This window comes from Myotis myotis, unplaced genomic scaffold (assembly GCF_014108235.1).
Source record: "Myotis myotis isolate mMyoMyo1 unplaced genomic scaffold, mMyoMyo1.p scaffold_m19_p_3, whole genome shotgun sequence".
Taxonomy (NCBI): Eukaryota; Metazoa; Chordata; class Mammalia; order Chiroptera; family Vespertilionidae; genus Myotis; species Myotis myotis.
The window spans coordinates 91434888-91440850 of NW_023416335.1; the positions used below are offsets into that span (position 1 = coordinate 91434888).

General features: G+C 39.9%; 1 pseudogene; it reads left to right on the forward strand.

The window, feature by feature from the left end:
* The first annotated feature begins 3267 nt into the window (after positions 1-3267).
* On the forward strand, positions 3268-4198 carry LOC118649811 (annotated as a pseudogene).
* The last annotated feature ends 1765 nt before the right edge of the window (positions 4199-5963 follow it).

A 5963-nucleotide genomic window follows, 5' to 3' on the forward strand; every position in this document is an offset into this window, starting at 1 on the left:
AAGCCTCCTGCTTGCGCCAGCTCTGTGGCTGCCAGCCACCATCTTGGTTGGGTTAATTTGCATATAGTCACTCTGATTGGCTGGTACATGTGGCTTGGGGCATAGTGAAGGTATGGTCAATTTGCATGTTTGTCTATTATTTGGTAAGACTAGAGGCCCAGTGCACAAAAATTCAAGCACTTGGTGGAGTGGGGGGGCCCTCAGCCAGGCCTGCAGCCCTCAGAGGATGTTCAACTAATGGCTTAGGCCCGCTCCCCAGGGCAGCAGACGTAAGCTGGCAGTCAGACATTCCTCTGGCAGTCTGGGAGCCCTCAGGGGATGTCCGACTAACAGCTTAGCCCCGCTCCCCACACAGGTTGTGGGCCTAAGTTGTTAGTCGGACACCCTTAGCACTGCTGCGGAGGTGGGAGAAGCTCCCGCCACTGCCTCTGCGCTGGTCAGCCATGAGCAAGTTTCTGGATGAGCAGCACTCCCTCTGTGGAAGCACACTGACCAGCAGGGAGCAGCTCCTGCATTGAGCATCTGCCCCCTGGTGGTCAGTGCACATCATAGCGACCAGTCATTCCCAATTGTTCTGCCTTTAGGGTCAATTTACATATTATTCTTTTATTATATAGGATTTTCATGTGAAGGTAGAAAAATTAGACATAGACATTCCAACTATAGAAAAGTCCATGACAAATTGTCAAAAATATTAGAGTTTTAAGTCTATAAAGTTTGTTATATAATGGAAAACAAACAATGAAACAAAGAAGGGACACTAGAGATATTTTTGTATAAATGATGATATTTGCTTGTTTAACTAGGAGGATATATAAAAGGATGCATCTGGCCTATTAAAAATGGATAAATCAGGGGACGAGGAAGCTGTGAAAGCTCTTAGCATTTCCTTTACACCTCTTTGTATTATTTCACTTATACAATAAACATATGCTAGTATTTTTTTTCACACTTAAATCTTTTGTTGAAGTAAAACAGAAAGCTGCATAGATCATGTGTTCAGCTCAATGAAGTATCACAGAGTGAACATAACCATATTATCACCAAACTGATGAAAAAAAATTACTGTCATCTCAGAAGCTCCCCTCATGTCCCTTCTAGTCAGTACCCTCGGGATCCCATCTCTCTTACCTCTATCTCCACAGATTAGTGCCATTACTTTTCAACTCTATATAAATGAAACAATGCACTATAGACATTTTTTATATATATTTGTGCTCGGTAATTTAACTTATGTTTGTAAGATTCATCCATGTTGTTTTGTGTAACTGTAGTCCATTCCTTTTTATTGCCACAAATACTCAGTTTATACTCTACCATTGATGGGAGTTTTGTTGTTTCCAGTATTAAGGTAGTAGAAATAATATGAATACTGCTGCAAAAATTCCTGTACATGTTTTTACTGGACATATGTTTTATTCCTTTGGGAATGTATCAGGGTTCTATTTGCACTGAGCAACCTTGATGTGTGATGTAACATTCTGGACAAAGATCAGGCTTGCTTACTGTTTCCTATAAAACAGCAGGCTCCCCAAGTTCAGTGTTTCTTCTCCCAGTATTGCAACCCACTGCATATGCAGGTGCCATCTGGGCTCTCTGTGCTGTGTCCAATGGAAATGGGGAATAGACATATTTCCCACTGTTCACACTATTTCCTATGCCAGGAGTAATAAAATACTTTGTCTCTGGCCCAGGTCTCTTCTACCAGCATCCTTGAAATAGTAACAGGCTAACTGATTAGCTTGTAATAAAAGTGAAATAAAATCCCAACTCCACACCCATCACTCCAAATGTGTATATTTTCCACAAATATAACCACAATAAAAACATCAAAATCAGGGAAAGAACATTGAAAAATTACTGTCTGTGTAGATTGACTGGCTCAACAACACCAAACCCTTTGAGGACAGCCACCAGCACAAGCTGTGAGACAAGGAAGGGGGTGATGAATTCCTAAGAGTCGCCCACGGGCCTTATAGGGAACAGTGTGATCTGGCTGGGGCTACCGCGGCTACTGCATTCTCTTCATCCTAACGCATTCCTTTCATCATAGGTCAGCTGGCCAGGATGTACCAGGACAGCTTGCTCTGGCTCTGGCTCTGGCTCTGGCTGCAGCTGTCTGACACTCCAGGACCCTCAGAACCATTGTGACACGGCGGCCCCTGGTGCTGGTGTAGAGGAGGTCTTCTATAAGCGGGTGTGTGTAGGGCAGTAGAAGGTGTGCATGCTGAGCCTGCCAGACGGGGGAGTTAGTAACTAAAAAAACTGTTTTTTTCCAGACTATCCCTTTGCTAATCAGCCTGTTACTATTTCAAGGATGCTGGTAGACGAGACCTGGGCCAGAGACATGGTATAAGTAAAGGTATAAGTGTATCTTACACTTTCTATAGACATATTATATTTTATAGTTTTAAAAGGTTCAAAATCGCCCTGACCGGTTTGGCTCAGTGGATAGAGCGTCAGCCTGCGGACTGAAGGGTCCCGGGTTCGATTCCAGTCAAGGGCATGTACCTTGGTTGCAGGCACATCCCTGGTAGCGGATGTACAGGAGGCAGCTGATCGATGCTTCTCTCTCATTGATGTTTCTAACTCTCTTTCCCTCTCCCTTCCTCTCTGTAAAAAATCAAAATATATATTAAAAAAAAATAAAAGGTTCAAAATCAATTGGCCTTTCCCTGATGCAGATAATTGATGTAAAGTCTTATTGTTTAATATATTGGCTTTAAATGCTCAGTCAGGCTTTTAATGCCTCTTACATAAGTCTTAAGTTATTTTTCCAGACTATCCCTTTGCCTTATAAGATATGTCTTCTATAAACAACCAAGGCACCATGAAGAAAAATTAGAAAAAGTTAAGAGCAAGCAATTCACCAAAGAAGAAATTGAAATGAAAACCATTTAAAAAAATAAATGTCATTACTAAATAAATACAAATTTTTGATATATATTCTTTACTTATCAGAATGGTAAAGTAATTATAATATCCAGTATGGCAACTGTCTGAGGAAATAGGAACTCCCATTAAATTCTAGAGAAGAAGAATAATGAAAGGAAAAGAGAATTTAATTGGACAATAAAGATGTCAAATGAATGCAATGAAGAAATGAAAAACTATCTATGAGACAGAGGGGAGAAGCCAATCATTGTCAATACCAAAAACACATTCGCTTGAGAGAAACATCCAGATCATGTAATTCAAAGAACATGTAAACTTAATTTTTTTTTCTAAAATCATAATCCTATCACAAAAACTCAGGCAAGTTTAAGAATGGCAGGCACAGGTTTGGTGTCTGGAGAGGTTGTGGTGGATGGACCAAGGTTATGAAATACCTGGTGTACCGGAAGCAGCTGCGGTGCTGGTGATTGAGGCAACTCAATTGAGACACCGACCTACTAAGAACTACTTGAGCTACCTGAAAGTCTCAGATTATTCTGCTTTTGAAAAGGACATAATGAGGCCCTGGACAGGTAGTTCAGTTGGTTAGAGTGTCATCCTGATGCACCAAGGTTTAGGGTTCCATCCTTGGTCAGGGCACATACAAGAATCAACCAATAAATACATAAATAAGTGGAACAACAAATGAGTGTTTCTCTTTCTCTCCCTTTCTCTTTTTCTCTGAATCAATTAAAAAAAAGAAAGAAAGAAAAAGGAAGGAAGGAAAGAAGGAAGGAAGGAAGGAAGGAAGGAAGGAAGGAAGGAAGGAAGGGAGAAAATAATAAGAAAGGAATTTAAAAGACTGGCTTCTGGACAACCAATTGAATTGCTCTATATGAAACAATATCAACCTCCAGCTCCTTCCTTGGGTCAGAAAAATGAAACCACTACATGACAAGAATGTGTAAACAATTCTATGGCCCAGTTAGAGCATCAAGCAGTTTTAATTGAGAATCTGAGACTAATGTCACAGCATGGATGCAATGCCTAGAAAGTATATCATGAAAATCTAATTCATGTGATTGAACACACAGAAAGAGCTCCAGAAGTTAAGGAAACATGTTAAATATTTAAATTGGTAGCAAAAAAAATCATTCAATTCACAGATGGATCTAAATTAAGAGAAATGAAGTCAAACTAGATATCACTGGTCAGTAAGAATTATGAGATTGAAAGGAATATTGTGCAATTAGAAGATGAAGTCTTTCAAATGAAGTGCCAACATGGAGAGGTCAACCAAGAAGACATTAGACAAGACTTCTGAAAAGACAAAACTAATTCAATGGTGGCTGGGACTAGTGTCCTTTTGATGGATTCTTCACTCATATCTGATACCTGGGCTGGGAGGATTCACACAAAGGCATATGTCAGAGTCTAACAGAAGCTATATTACCTTCTACGACTTGGCCTTAGAAGTCACTCAGTATTACTCCTCCTACACTGAATTAGAAGCAAATCAGTGCGACCAGCCCATACACAAGGGGAAAGGAATTAGATTCCACCTCAGATAGAAATACTGTTGAAGAATTTGTGGATATATTTGTTTTTTAAAAACTTGGACATGTTTTAATACCCCTCCATTAGGTGCAGAGCAAAGTAGGCATCCATTTAGAGGGTGAGCCTTAAATAGATTCTGATAGGTGTCCTTGAAAGAAGAGGGGAAGACACACAGACACACAAACAGGGAAGACAACATGAAGACACACACCACATGAAGACAGAGATTGGAACAATGAGTCTATAAGCTGAGGAACACTGGAAACCACCAGAAGCTGGGAGAGATGCATGGAACCAATTCTTCCTGGAGCCTTAAGAAAGAGCATGGCCTTGCTGACACCTTGACTTCAGACATCTAACCTCCAGATCTATGAGAAAATAAAGTTTGATTGTCTTAAACCGACAATCGGAATGCTTCCCCCAAGATGCCTTGATATGGTCAGTTCCCTCCTTGTTGGTGTTGCCTTAATTATGCCTTAAGTCTACCAAATAGAAGCAATTAGAGATTTCTTTAAGCACTTAGATGTCCAGCAGAGATGTAGCTAGTGGGCGGTGGGGATTTGCCACCCCGAAGCATGCCTTTTGGGATATTGATTCTTTTAAACTGCTTATTTTCAGGAAATGAGACTTAGGAATTTATATATATATATATATATTTATTATTATTGATTTTTTACAGAGAGGAAGGGAGAGAGATAGAGAGTTAGAAACATCGATGAGAGAGAAACACCGATCAGCTGCCTCCTGCACATCCCCCACTGGGGAAGTGCCCACAACCCAGGTACATGCCCTTGACCGGAACTGAACCCGGGACCCTTCAGTCCGCAGGCCGATGCTCCATCCACTGAGCCAAACCGGTTTCGGCAGGAAATTTTTTAATTATGCCTTATTTTATGTGTTTATATTGTGGTAAAATATATATAGCAAAAAGTTTATCATTTTAACCATCTTTAAGTGTACCAGTCCCATGGCATTAAATACATTCACATTATTGTGCAACTATCACCACCATTCATTTCCAGAACTTTGTCATCTTCTCAAACTGCAACTCTGTTTCCATTAAACAGTAATTTCCCTTTACCTAATTCCTTTAGCTTCTAGCAACCATTCCCTTTCTTTAATATACAAAAAATAGTGAGTTTATTATTGAAAGATCACTTTATATCCCTCATCTGAGGTAAATATACAATTAGCAACTATTCTAAGCAATAGACAGTTAAACCCATTCTAAGAAGTACAAATAGACAGTTACAAAATAGTCACAGATGTAAAGTACAACATAAGGAATACACTGTTGTTTTCAAGAGTACAAGTCCTGTATTTCTTTTTTTATTTTTTAAATCTTTATTTTAGAGATTATTATAGATGACTCCCTTATTTTCCCCCATTGCTCCTCTCCACCAGTTCCCACCTCACCCCAGGCCTTTAGTTAATCTCTTCCCACTCCCCCTTTCCCTCTGAGATTTGTCAGTCTGTTCCATGTTTCCATGCCTCTGATTCTATTTTATTCACCAGTTTATTTTGTTCATTAG